A 15,360-nucleotide genomic window follows, 5' to 3' on the forward strand; every position below is an offset into this window, starting at 1 on the left:
TCACACTGCACGTCTTTGGTCCTTGAGCGCCAACATGCTCAAAAATGAATGGGCCAATGATGAACGTAGCCATGAAGTCACATCATACGGTGACACGTTCACCATATGGATGAACTTCATGCACAGTGACTAGAGGTGAATATCCACACACTCGGCAATTCTGTGTGTTCACTTCACCCGTCAGAGAAAAATGAGCTTCGTCTGTCCATGGGGTGGTCCAGACTTCAACTTCAACCCTTGCGAGAAAGTGGAGGCGAAGTCAACATGTCTTTGTGAGTCCTCTGGTGCAAGGTGGTATACGACATGGATCTTGTACGGATGCCATTTGAGAATGGTTCGAAGCGCCTTCCGTACAGTGGACACGGGATGATCAACTATCGTGACACAGCACTCGCACTGCCTTGACGATCGGGAATTGCGCACAGCGTTGTCCGCCATACAGACAGCGATTTTATCAACCACCTGTGGTGCAACCAGTCGTCGGCCTCTTCCCGGAGCGACGCCCAGCTCTCCAGTTGATTCGAACTTTTTCATCATGCACCGCACAGCAAGTAGAGAAAGAGGACCTTTCCGTAATCCTTTCTGCTGATGATATCCCCGAAGTGCAGCTGCAGTATTACTGTTGTTTTAATAACAGAGCTTCACCAATAATGCCCTTCTCCTTTTGTCCTAGCTCATGTTGACACGTAAACAAGTGCACTGCGACTGGTTAGGTTTAAAAAAAATGGTTCAAATGGCTCTGAGAAGTATGGGACTTAACTTCTGAGGTGATCAGTCCCCTAGAACACAGAACTACTTAAACCTAACCAACCTAAGGACATCACACACATTCATGCCCGAGGCAGGATTCGAACCCGCGACCGTAGCGGTCGTGCGGTTCCAGACTGTAGCTCCTAGAACCGCTCGGCCACGCCGGCCGGCTACTGGTTAGGTGTGCGAGACTATGCATCACGATGACTGATCACGGCACCTGGTGGCCATAGTTGGAACTAGACGGTGGCAGTGTGGCGCATGGAAATTATGCACCCCATACTCTGGACATTATTGCTACCAAGTTTGGTACTCGTACGATGAGTAGTTTCTATGTTATAAAGTGTTAAATAGGGAAAGTTTAATTACAACCATCCGGTATATAAGCAGAGCGGAAGCGAGTGGAGGATACTGCTTGCGACGATAACGGCCGCAAACGGGAAAATCCACTGAAATAAGTAAGTGTCACAGGGGACAGACTGTTAATGCCCAGCGCCTGTGATCGAGCATCTCGTAAATGGCGAAGTTAGCCGGCGTTTGCGTGCCACTTTCTTGAGCACCTGTGAGGAGTAGATAAAGAACAGTGAAACCACGAACAGGCGACAAGATGTGACGTCAACACCTCATCACAGAACGCAGAGGTCGGGCGCTTGTCCAGTCTGTGAAGTAAAGCCGCGATCCCTGCACACCTGACGACAGGCTACAATGCTGTTTCAGGCAGTGTTTCGGAATATAATGTGCAGCGCAGGGGCTCCACAACACAAGACCCCTATGGTGTGATCCTGTGTTCCCATGTTGAGCCATCGAAATATTCTAAGAACCAAAAACTGGAGGACGCACCACAAAGGAATTATCCGAATGCGACGGCAATCGGTAGATGTACAGATGTACGTGCACAGACAAATAAAAGAAGGAATGATTACAATTTCAGTAAAATTGGGTGATTATCAAGACAAACAGCACCCCAAATTGAGCAAGTCAATGACTCGCCGGGCCGCCTCCGGCCCTTATGCAAGCAGTTATTCGTCCTGGTATTTATTGACAGAATTGCTGGATGTCCTCCAGAGGGATATCGTACCAAATTCTGCTCAACTAGAGATCGTCAAAATCCCGAGCTGGTTGGACGGCCCTGCCCATAATGCTCCAAACGTTCTAAATTGGAGAGAGACCCGGCAACCTTGCCGATCAAAATAGAGTGATATGACCGCTTATGTTCTCTATACGTATAAATGATTTGGCGGACATTATGGGCAGCAATCGGCGGTTGTTTGGTGATGATGCTGTGGTGTACGGTAAGGTGGAAAAGTTGAGTGATTGTAGGAAGATACAAGACGACTTACATAAAATTTCCAGCTGGTATGATGAATGTTGGGATGTAGTGTTACTAGTGTTCTGCCTGACACAGTCGGGTGGTCTAAATATCTGGCTGTGACGTTGCAAAGTGATATGAGATCGAACGAGCACGTGAGAACTGTGATAGGGAATGCGAATGGTCGACTTAGGTTTTTTGGGAGAATTTTAGGAAATAGTGGTTCACCTGTAAAGGAGACCGCATATAGTATCCTGGTGCGACGTATTCTTGAGTTCTGCTCGCGTGTGTGGGAGCTGTCCTAGGTCAGATTGAAGCAAGACATCGACGCAGTTCAAAGATTTGCTACCGGTAGGTTCGAACAACACGTAAGTGTTACGGAGATGCTTCGGGAGCTCAAACGGGAACCCCTGCAGGGAAGGCGACGTTCTTTTCGAGAAACAATGTTGAGGAAATTTAGAGAACCGGCGTTTTAAGCTGACTGCCGGACGATTCTACTGCCGCCATCATACACACATCAAAAAAAGTTTTGCATCACCCCGGTTCCCAGAACTCCTGAGGATAGACATTAATTGTGGATAATGTATCACAGACACAGCCCCTTTGACTGTCACTAGACCCACCCAAAGATGAAAACAACCATGCACGAGCACCGCCTATTACACGGAGGGGGTCCGACAGCCGATCAGTTCCAGTCATTTCCCCAGGAAGGAGGTACATGCCTCGTGATGTCTGTAGTTCAACCATGCCTAGACGGTCAATGTGCCAGGAATGGCTCTCAACAAGGGAAGTGTCCAGGTGTCTCGGAGTGAACCAAAGCGATGTTGTTCGGACATGGAGGAGATACAGAGAGACAGAAACTGTCGACGACATGCGTCACTCAGGCCGCCCAAGGACTGCTGCCGCAGTGGATGACCGCTACCTACGGATTATCGCTCGGAGGAACCCTGACAGCAACGCCACCATGTTGAATAATGCCTTTCGTGCAGCCACAGGACGTCATGTTACAACTCAAACTGTGCGCAATGGGCTGCATGATGCGGAACTTCACTCCCGACATCCATGGTGAGGTACATCTTTGCAACCACGACACCTTGCTGTGCGGTACAGATGGGCCCAACAACATGCCGAATGGCCGGCTCAGGAGTGGAATCAGTTTCTCTTCACTGATGAGTGTCGCATATGCCTTCAACCAGACAATCGTCAGAGACGTGTTTGGAGGCAACCCAGTCAGGCTGAACGCCTTGGACACACTGTCCAGTGAGTGCAGTAAGGTGGAGGTTCGCTGCTGTTTTGGGGTGGCATTACGTGGGGCCAACGTATGCCACTGGTGATCATGGAAGGCGCCGTAATGGTTGTACGATACATGAATGCCATCCTCTGATAGGTAGTGCAACCATATCGGCAGCGTATTGGCGAAGCTTTCATCTTCATGGACAATAATTCGCACCCCCATGGTGCATATCTTGTGAATGACTTCCTCCAGGATAACGACACTGCTCGACTAGATCATATGGTTCAAATGGCACTGAGCACTATGGGACTAACATCTTACGTCATCAGTCCCCTAGAACTTAGAACTACTTAAACCTAACTAGCCTAAGGACACCACACACATCCATGCCCGAGGCAGCGGTCGCGCGGTTCCAGACTGAAGCGCGTAGAACCGCTCGGCCACTTCGGCCGGCTGCTCGACTAGAGTGGCCAGCATGTTCTCCAGACATGAACCCTATCGAACAAGCCTGGGATAGATTGAAAAGGCCTGTTTATGGATGACGTGACCCACCAACCACTCTGAGGGATCTACTCTATATCGCTGTTGAGGAGTGAGACAATCTGGACCAACAGTGCCTTGTTGAACTTGTGGATAGTATGCCACAACGAATAGAGGCATGCATCAATGGGTATTAGAGGTACCGGTGTGTACAGCAGTCTGGACCACCTCCTCTGAAGGTCTCGCTGTATGATGGTACAACATGCAATGTGTGGTTTTCATGAGCAATAAAAAGGGCGGAAATAATGTTTATGTTAATCTCTATTCCAATTTTCTGTACAGGTTCGAGAACTCGTGGAACCGAGTTGATGCAAAACTTTTTTTGATGTGTCTACATTGCTCGTAAGTACCCTAAAGACAAGATACGTGAAATTAGGGCTCATACGGAAGCATATAGATAGTAGTTTCTGCCTCTCTCTATTTGCGTGTGGAACAGGAAAGGAAATGACAAGTAGTGTTGTAGGGTACCCTCCGCCAAGCATCGTTTGGTGGCTTGCGGAGTATTTATGTTTATGTTCACGTAGATGTAGAGTTTGGCAAACACGAAGACAAGCAGTAAAAAATCTCGTGCGCGAGTGTGCATTGTCTTGCTGATGTGTAAGCCCAGGAGGGCTTGCCATGAAGGGCAACAAAACGAGGCATAGAATGTCGACGGCGTACCACTGTACTGTAAAGATGACAACCAAAAGGATCCTGGTATGAAAAGAAATTGCACCACAGATTATCATTCCTGATGGTGGGGCCTCCAGGCACGTCTTCGGTCTATAATCCCATTCACTGGAACAGAATTGCCTTCAGTGAAGAGTCTCGCTTCGAATTCAGCGCCGATAACCAGCGAACACAACAGTGCCAACCCGAATTTGCATAAGGGGCAGAGGTTGATCAACGCCTTATTGACGTGCTCGATTTATGAAGCTCTTTCTTTTGAATTAATCACCAAATTTTTCTGAAATTGTGATCATTTGCCCAATTCTGCTCGATTCAGATCATTCCTTTTTGCTTTAGAGCGCATATGTACCCAAATTTTATGCAGACTAGAAGTATTTTGACATCATATTTTATTGTTTAGATTTTATATATACTTTATTTCTTTGGAATAGTGTCTGTTAAAATGCTCCACAAGTATATATTAACACAGCATCTCATCTGAAACACAGGTGCCGGCCGCGGTGGTCTAGCGGTTCTAGGCGCTCAGTCCGGAACCGCGCGACTGCTACGGTCGCAGGTTCGAATCTGCCTCGGGCATGGATGTGTGTGATGTCCTTAGGTTAGTTAGGTTTAAGTAGTTCTAAGTTCTAGGGGACTGATGACCACAGTAGTTAAGTCCCATAGTGCTCAGAGCCATTTGAGCCATTTGAAACACAGGTACATTAGGGCAACGTTTGTCTGGTATTGATTTTAGAACATAAGCTACAAATTATGTGTTCCCGTAATACAGTAGTGTACTTGGCCTACCTGAGCTGTACTTGGTTATTACTCGTCTGCTAAATGTATTGTTGTTATTGATTTTATGCTTAAAGTGAGCTTTGGGCATCGGTAATCTTCCGTGAGGTTTTAGGTTGGAAAACTGTTTGGTGCGGTTTGCTATTTATAGATTCTGTTGCGGATTTTTAAAAGCGCTTACTTATGTTTTGGTGTACTCCTTCGTGAATTGTGAATGCTACTATGTTGCTACGGCTTGCAGATACTTTTCACTGCACACTCTCATTTCAGATACGCTTTTGACCGTCGTTGTTTCAATATTTTGTCCTATAATTACGTCTATCTCTGTGCGGGAGGTTATGGGAAACGCCCTCTGTCGAATTTGTGCAGGATATTCACTGCAGAACTGACAGCCCTGTTTCGTGCTCTCCAACTTATCTGAAGTTTCCCAAACCTGAACTTCCTCGTATGTCGTGTCACCTTGACTGGATTGCCAACGGGAAACCAATGCTACCCACATAACGTGTCGGTCTATGACATTCACTACCTGTCATACGACCTCCGAAGACCAGGAATCTCCATAACTTTTCTTTCGATACCGAGTCACGTGAGTATCCTAAGCAATCAGTTTGCCGACAAGAACGCAACCGCAACGGATACGTTACAACCTAGAGTCCCAGGCACTGGCTTTCGGTCACATCTCAGGCACCATATCTTGAGGAGATAGGAGAATGCCAAAATACTGAAAATACCAGCAAGCATCGAACGATCAAAGAGACTAACAAAGAGCAGCGAATTTCACTCCAGGCCTCTCGCGAATAACAGTCGTCTGCGGCGCCTCCCGCCGGAGCTTTGAGTCCTCCCTGGGGCGTCGGTGTGTGTGTGTGTGTGTGTGTTGTTCTTAGCATAAGTTAGTTAAAGTTATGTGTAAATGTAGGGAGCGATGACCTCAGCAGTTGGGTACCTTAAGAATTAAAAAAAAAAAAAAGAGTCGTCTTACGCCGTTTACGTACTTTTCCCACAAAAACTCACACACGAGTATCTCTTGCAACAAGACCACCCCCGATCTTATCCCCTCGACTCTCCACGACACCCCATCCTACAGCAAGCACGGGGAACATGACGGTGACTCAAAGAGTGCGCTATTTATCATAGGCTTATAATAAAACCTCGTGTCTCAGAAAAGTTATGCGTGGTTTCCTCAGTATGGTTATCTAACAATATATGTGGTGTCTTTTTATCCTCACTAGGACAGGGTACATAGGTCATTACCCCTCATTGGCTTACTACTACTTGAGATACGGTGTTTTCCACCTAATAAGATATTTTTTGTTTTATCCTTGAGACGCAGGTATTCATTTTAATCCAACGTTACATTACTAAACTGTTATCCGGAAATCCATTATCAGTTGCAGATTGACTATATAACGGGTCTATCAGGGGGCTACAAAAAATTTGATTTTCATAGTTTCGCATAATTATTGACTGAATTTTAAAATGTAAAATGCGGTCATAATCTACTCATTAAGACGTATAATCTGTTGTTAAAAATTTAACGCAATAAGTGTTACAGTGAGAAGCTGTTTGTCCGACTTGAGGCAGCGTAACTGGCGGCGCGCAAATACTCTGACTTTATTCATCCAGTGTTTGAGAATGACAGCACTCTTCCAGCAAAGTTCACTCGTAATTTCACACCTTAACGTAAGTTTTCTCGCTGACACCTCCCACAAAATGATGAGAGGGTAAATGGTTATCAAAAATGGCTCTGAGCACTATGGGACTTAACTTCTATGGTCATCAGTCCCCTAGAACTTAGAACTACTTAAACCTAACTAACCTAAGGACATCACACAACACCCAGCCATCACGAGGCAGAGAAAATCCCTGACCCCGCCGGGAATCGAACCCGGGCACCCGGGCGTGGGAAGCGAGAACGCTACCGCATGACCATGAGATGCGGGCGGTAAATGGTTATCGCTACCACATTTTCGCTGTTCTTGCAGTAAGACTTCAGCATCAGATATGGTGTTTTAATTTATTGCTTCTTTACCACCAGCTCTATTCACAACACAGATTGCAGAGAGTAGCCACATTTACCACTGAATGTGCCTGCATAGGGGCTTAATTAAAAAGAAAAGACTAATATTAATGAATAAATCCAATGATTTTAGTAGCTGTGTGACCGGTTACGAAGTCTCGTAACCGGTTGTCCCTAATTAGTATTAGCACGCAGTCTGACTGCATAAAATAAAAAATAAACCATGACAAGGAATTTCCATTAACACAATTGATTAATTAAGTCCCCTGCAACTACAAAAGCTACGAAACAACAAAGCACAAGTGTAACCACGTTTTAAGTTCTTAAAGAGGGAGTGGATACTACAGTTAAGTATCCGAACTCCGATAGGCCCTCGGCTCCGCGACGGCTCCGAACCGATGCGTTCTACTACCTTTCACTCTATGAACCTTCTCGTCTAATTCCTTTCACTTTTAGCATACTGTTTTATGCACATCCCTCTACATACCGTATGTACTGAAGTCTGACCAGTACTGAATGCTAACCTTAAGAGTGAAGAGCATTACTGATGTCAACAGCAAGTGCCGTGAGGGAATGGAACAGGTTTGCTTTCAATCGGGACATACAGCGCACACTGTTGAAATTTGTACTGTTCCGCAGATATACTCACTGCAGTACAGACACAAAGAAAAATGAGTCTAATAACTGAAACGAAACGTAATTTCTCTGTATCGAGTCACTGGAGACCGAGGTCCTTTACGTCGAAATATTCAGAAAATATACTTGAAAAACGTCCGAAATTTTACCGGTGCATCTAGAGCATTCCATTCCATGGATAATAGACGTACCTTATTCATATCCACCGTAGCCGTTACGCTTCTGTTTACCAGTAATGACATTACGTATATTTCTTTTACGTACTTAGAATCTTCTTCGTTTACTCTAGCATGCAACGCGATATACTAATTTAAAGCAAAGGAATAACTTAGATTATCAATAGTTGCGTCTGCGCTCTAGGAGATACGCAACTTGTTCCACCGAATATTGATCACTGTGTTCCTCTGTACGTATTGTCATCCAAACTCCTGATCGGAAATTTCCTTCACGGAATAATTTGCGCATTATGATCGTCGTGCTTGCAGTATCTAACTCCTTTTCGGTGTTCTTTTGGTATCGGTCCGTGCACGGTGCATCTAGAGCATTCCATTCCATGGATAATAGACGTACCTTATTCATATCCACCGTAGCCGTTACGCTTCTGTTTACCAGTAATGACATTACGTATATTTCTTTTACGTACTTAGAATCTTCTTCGTTTACTCTAGCATGCAACGCGATATACTAATTTAAAGCAAAGGAATAACTTAGATTATCAATAGTTGCGTCTGCGCTCTAGGAGATACGCAACTTGTTCCACCGAATATTGATCACTGTGTTCCTCTGTACGTATTGTCATCCAAACTCCTGATCGGAAATTTCCTTCACGGAATAATTTGCGCATTATGATCGTCGTGCTTGCAGTCTCTAACTCCTTTTCGGTGTTCTTTTGGTATCGGTCCGTGCACGACAGTGCACGGTACCATATGTTCCGAAAAGTCGCAGGCGAAAATGCTGTTATTCAGGGAGTCGTTTGGTTAGGTTAGGTTAGGTTGTTTGGAGGAGGAAACCAGACAGCGAGGTCATCGGTCTCATCGGATTAGGGAAGGACGAGAAAGGAAGTCGGCCGTGCCCTTTCAAAGGAACCATTCCGGCATTTGCTCAGGGAGTCGTGCCCAGAGTTGTATTGATGACAGAGATAAGAGCTCAAGTGTTTTTGACAGCCCTTGACTTATCGACCAATACCATCCCTAACAGAAGAAATGGCATACTATAGCTGTCTTGCAGTACATGGTCAAAATGTAAGCGTTACACACTTTCTCCAGCCCACACAAATTGAGAAAATCAGTTGGTCCTTTACTGCTAAGTGTAGTCTATGGTTGACCTTAAGCGGATTGCTCATGGACTGTTCCTGAGAAAACCACGAAAAGGTTCCAGTTGTGGGTATGACCCCATATATAATTTTCATTCGTGGCAGGTCGTCGAAAATTTTACCATATGTCCTTAACATTATATTCCCAGGGGACTCCGAAACTTGTTTCGATATCATTATCCATTACCGAGATGATGGGGTTCAAAGTTACCTTACTTACGCAGAAAACCGGTTTTTAGCCGATTTCACTCCATTTGCCGCAATTATCTAAATAACTAACCGCAGCAGATCGCTCACATTTTAACTGCACATTCTTTAAACATTCATTTAGAAAATGTTTTCCCTTTTCCTGTTTCCGAAAATCTTAAAATGTTAAAAAGATACATCCGAAAAACCATGATTCTTTGATACCAGAAGCAGCAGTTGTGGGGATGGTCACATCAATAATCTCTGTTCATGGCAGATCGTCGAAATTTTCAACATATGTTCTTAGAATGATGTTCTCGAGGAACCTTGAAACTTTTTTCCATTCCATTATTTTGTATGATTCATCGAGCGCTTCCAGTATTTCGCTCGTATAAGGACAAGTAATCAAAATAGTTGTAGAACTAGCGTGAACATTTCGCTGGTGCAAAAAATTTGGTTCAACCAAGTACAAGCTTAACGATACATAAAACCACAAGTATCGATTCGCATTTCAAACTGTACGATTTCTCTTGCACGGCGCGAGACTCCATTCTAAAAGGTGTATAAACTTCTATCGCTTGGTTGACAATCAAAAATTGGAGCACTGGCAACAATTCATCCGTAATGAAGATTTATTTGGTCAGGGAGCTCAAACGATATACACAGCCCAACTGCCGTATTTTTTTACAGCACCTATTGATGTTTTGCTTCTGAGTGGTACTGAAATATTCACGTTCCATAAATCAGCAGACCAACCTCTTTTTTAATCGTTGTTACGCTACAGCCGACGTTCTCCTTGTTGTCGTTTTAGTCCAGAGTGAGGTTTTTGCACATACTTTCAACATGTTCTAGCCCTCGTGTATAACTTGTGTTAAGTACTTCGGGAGAATACATTTAAAGATATGAAATGGAACAATAAACGAACTCGAAAGTATGACTCAATTTTTTCTGTGACGATTCGGCGACAGAGTAATGACTGTGTTTGGGAATCTGCACACCGGAATCCAGTGAAACCTGTTCTAGAGCACTAATCGAAAATTTGATGCCCTTGTACATTTGGGTGAAGATCGTGACCATTTTGAAAAGTGATCACGAGGTAGTGGCCTAAGCCATACGGTACCTGCGTGTGAAATGGCGTACGAAGTATCCAGGGAAGATTCCCTGGAGGATAACTGGAGATCAGATACGAGTATAAAGCGTCCGCACTTCTTGTAGATCCCGACACTAATCATCTTGCATGACAATGGAACAATGATTCAGCTTGTGGCTAGACGGCATTGGGACATCTTCTTACATTCATCATACTCGCCGGATGTGAGCATATTTTTTTAACGTCTGTCCTCGAAGAAAAGGCCGCATGCGAGTCGTCGAGTTTCGATATTCGATGAATGTGAACACGTCGATATAAACCTTCATATCTGGAGATTGTCTTGTGAGTTATCTGCGACGGATATACGTTGACTTTTGTTTCGTCCTTGTACAATAACAACTTTGTGAATGTTCCGAGCCTCCAGTTTGTCTCCGATCGTCGTAATGTTATGCTAATCTGCGTTACAAAATGAAATGATTGTGGAGCATTATTGGCCGGGAAATACAATATGGAGTAAAACTTCCTGGCAGATTAAAACTGTGTGCCCGACCGAGACTCGAACTCGGGACCTTTGCCTTTTGCGGGCAAGTGCTCTACCAACTGAGCTACCGAAACACGACTCACGCCCCGTACTCACAGCTTCACTTCTGCCAGTATCTCGTCTCCCACCTTCCAAACTTTACAGAAGCTCTCCTGCGAACCTTGCAGAACTAGCACTCCTGAAAGGTTCGCAGGAGAGCTTCTGTAAAGTTTGGAAGGTAGGAGACGAGATACTGGCAGAAGTAAAGCTGTGAGTACCGGGCGTGAGTCGTGTTTCGGTAGCTCAGTTGGTAGAGCACTTGCCCGCGAAAGGTAAAGGTCCCGAGTTCGAGTCTCGGTCGGGCACACAGTTTTAATCTGCCAGGAAGTTTCATATCAGCGCACACTCCGCTGCAGAGTGAAAATCTCATTCTGGAAACATCCCCCAGGCTGTGGCTAAGCCATGTCTCCGCTATATCCTTTATTCAGGAGTGCTAGTTCTGCAAGGTTCGCAGGAGAGCTTCTGTAAAGTTTGGAAGGTAGGAGACGAGATACTGGCAGAAGTAAAGCTGTGAGTACCGGGCGTGAGGCGTGTTTCGGTAGCTCAGTTGGTAGAGCACTTGCCCGCGAAAGGCAAAGGTCCCGAGTTCGAGTCTCGGTCGGGCACACAGTTTTAATCTGCCAGGAAGTTTCATATCAGCGCACACTCCGCTGCAGAGTGAAAATCTCATTCTGGAAACATCCCCCAGGCTGTGGCTAAGCCATGTCTCCGCTATATCCTTTCTTTCAGGAGTGCTAGTTCTGCAAGGTTCGCAGGAGAGCTTCTGTAAAGTTTGGAAGGTAGGAGACGAGATACTGGCAGAAGTAAAGCTGTGAGGACCGGGCGTGAGGCGTCTTTCGATAGCTCAGTTGGTAGAGCACTTGCCCGCGAAAGGCAAAAGTCCCGAGTTCGAGTCTCGGTCGGGCACACAGTTTTAATCTGCCAGGAAGTTTCATATCAGCGCACACTCCGCTGCAGAGTGAAAATCTCATTCTGGAAACATCCCCCAGGCTGTGGCTAAGCCATGTGTCCGCTATATCCTTTATTTCAGGAGTGCTAGTTCTGCAAGGTTCGCAGGAGAGCTTCTGTAAAGTTTGGAAGGTAGGAGACGAGATACTGGCAGAAGTAAAGCTGTGAGTACCGGGTGTGAGTCGTGTTTCGGTAGCTCAGTTGGTAGAGCACTTGCCCGCGAAAGGCAAAGGTCCCGAGTTCGAGTCTCGGTCGGGCACACAGTTTTAATCTGCCAGGAAGTTTCATATCAGCGCACACTCCGCTGCAGAGTGAAAATCTCATTCTGACAATATGGAGTAGTTTGCCGCCCTGGTGGAAGTTTATTTCACGCCATTTCTGCGACTAGTACGTCGATGAAGAAGAGAATAGATGATGAGGATAACGCAAACACCCAGTCCCCTAGCAAAGAAAATATCCGACCCGTCCGGGATCGAAACGGGGACCTATAGATCTATGGGCAGCGACGCTAACAAGTACTCTTTTCTTTGTTTCTACCTGTTTCTTCGCCGTTTTCTTCAGTATTTCTGTACAGATGTCACACAACATGTCTCAAACTACGTTAATGAAAACATCAGTCAGTTTTTTTTATTACAGGGGCCAATCATTTGATCGAACCGCTAAACCACGAATTGCGGTCATCTGCGCTATGAATTTCCAGCGAGAACAAGTTCTCGGGCTCCCAGTTGCTTTGTTCCCCCATGGCAAACGTTTTTATGCTATAAAGGATATCTAGAATTACTTTACGTAGCACTGTGACAACACAGTTCTCGGAATAACTTCGAATGCTATCACAACAATGGATGAACCTATGAGAGACAGAGACCTGGAGAAATCATACAGGATTGATACATTAAAAAAATACAGTTGTCTCTAAATTGGCTTGTAAGTTTAATACAAGGGGCATTCATTAATAATGCAACTCATTTGTTCCTGTAAGCAGGTTGGTTTTATTCAGGATTCCAATACATCATATTATTCCCCACTCATTTTGGCTATAAAACCCTATTTTTCAAAGTAGGCTACTCTTAGTTCAACGTAACGGCCTCACGCCACCTTCCTGCGAGGACCTGTATGCCCGCCTAGTACCATCCTACTGATGGACGGTGGAGCTAACGTCTTGCTACAACTATAATCTTGCCATCATCAACGCCCTGCTCCCCGCGGGGTGCATCTACATCGACATCTACGTGGTTACTCTGCTATTCACAATAAAGCGCCTGGCAGAGGGTTCAATGAACCACCTTCAAGCTGTCTCTCTATCGTTCCACTCTCGAACGACACGTGGGAAAAACGAGCACTTAAATTTTTCTGTGCGAGCCCTGATTTCTCTTATTTTATCGTGATGATCATTTATCCCTATGTAGGTGGGTGCCAACAGAATGTTTTCGCAATCGGAGGAGAAAACTGGGGATTGGAATTTCATGAGAAGATCCCGTCGCAATGAAAAACGCCTTTGTTTTAATGATTGCCACTCCAACTCACGTATGATGTCTTTGACGCTATCTCCCCTATTTCGCGATAATACAAAACGAGCCGCCCTTCTTTGTACTTTTTCGATGCCATCCGTCAGTCCCACCTGATGCGGAACCCACACCGCACAGCAGCACTCCAGAATATGGCGGACAAGCGTGGTGTAAGCAGTCTCTTTAGTAGACCTGTTGCTCCTTCTAAGTGTTCTGCCAATTGTGGCGTTCGCTGTGTTATTCAGTGGTTTGGTATTTAACTAATTTGTAAATGAAAATGATAATCTTATTTTATTACAGTGAGTAATTACTAAATATTTTTTCTCCCGGCTAAAGATTTGGTCAAGTTGCTAAAGAACTCCAGTTTAACGTTGTGTTGAAGTGTTGTCTGTAAGTTGTGTGTCACTAAATCACAGTTCACAGAATAGATTCTATACAACTATTGATTATGATGGAAATAGTTATGTTCAGCAAAATGATCATTAAAACCATCGAATATCAGCCGCGCACAACACTGAAGCAATATTCTTCGCAACTCGTGCGTAACTAATTTCGGCTCCATACAACAGCAAGAAAAATTTGTTATATGGATCGTGCTATGAGCACTGCTTTTTAAAGAACCAATCTGATTCGAATTATTTTCATTAAAATGAGTTCGGGACCAGCGGTGCACATTTATTTTTACACATTTTTATTACCTTCGGCATTTATGTCTGCAGAGTTGCGTAATTTGAATTTGCCGCTGATAAATTGTTAAGATAGCGGCAGCAATTGATAGAGACTTTCTACTGTTAGATCAAATTCCCTCTTAACAGGATAAGTATTTGAAATGCTTATTAAACTTTGCTTTCATATTGTGCACTATTTAGACTAATTTTCATAAAGCAAACCTCTGATACCTTTGAAACACAGATAAAAACGCGATACAAATCGCTATCATCAATGGCTGTGCTCCTTCCAGCGGAAAGAAATAATTAACACAGATAATGCTTATTGAGAGAGGAATTAAAGTTACAAATAATTATTCACTCATATTTATAATAATAATGAACTCTATTCTCAAGTAATAATTAACAAATAATTACAATTTCTTAACAGACCTCAGTTTGATATACGTCTTGCGTCTGCAACCTACAAAAGCCAACCAACAAAAGGTAAAAACAAAGGAAGACAAACGCAGATCATAAAAGGAATTTACAATTATCATTGTCTTTGTGTGATACACATCGATTTGTCCAATTACATCATAAAACATTATATAATTAAATAATACTTATTATCGTTTCCCTTCACTGTTCTTTCATATGTCCGATACATAATGTTTATAACTGTTAGAGGCATAAGTTCCTCTCGTCGCAGTGTAGCTAAAACTTATCTCGTGGGTGTTACACAATGAATCGCGGTCTTTGGTTTGCTCTACCCACAATATTATCTATGTGATCTTTCCAATTTGGGTTATTTGTAATTGTAACCCCTAAGTGTTTAGTTGAATTTACAGTGTTCAGATTTGTGTGACTTATCGCTTAATCGAAATTTAGCTGATTCCATGTGAATAACTTCACACTTTTCTTTATTCAGGGTCAATTGCCACTTTTCGCACCATACAGATATCTTATGTAAATCATTTTGCAAGTCGTTTTGATCATCTGATGAATTTACAAGACGGTAAATGACAGCATCATCTGCAAACAATCTAAGATGGCTACTCAGATTGTCTCCTATGTCCTTAATATATGATCAGGAACAATATAGGGCCTATAACACTTCCTTGGGGAACGCCGGATATTACTTCTGTTTTACTCGATGACTT

General features: G+C 44.1%; 1 protein-coding gene and 1 non-coding gene across 2 annotated transcripts in view; one reads left to right on the forward strand and one right to left on the reverse strand.

Moving 5' to 3' along the window:
* The window catches only part of LOC124712512 (retinol-binding protein pinta-like), a 304,107-nt gene that overhangs the window by 220,515 nt on the left and 68,232 nt on the right, over nt 1–15,360 (forward strand). The window lies entirely within an intron of this gene.
* Trnal-caa lies at nt 11,058–11,132 on the reverse strand. The gene has a single exon. It is a non-coding gene; the product is annotated as a tRNA-Leu (tRNA).

The sequence above is a fragment of the Schistocerca piceifrons genome, chromosome 8 (assembly GCF_021461385.2).
Source record: "Schistocerca piceifrons isolate TAMUIC-IGC-003096 chromosome 8, iqSchPice1.1, whole genome shotgun sequence".
Taxonomy (NCBI): Eukaryota; Metazoa; Arthropoda; class Insecta; order Orthoptera; family Acrididae; genus Schistocerca; species Schistocerca piceifrons.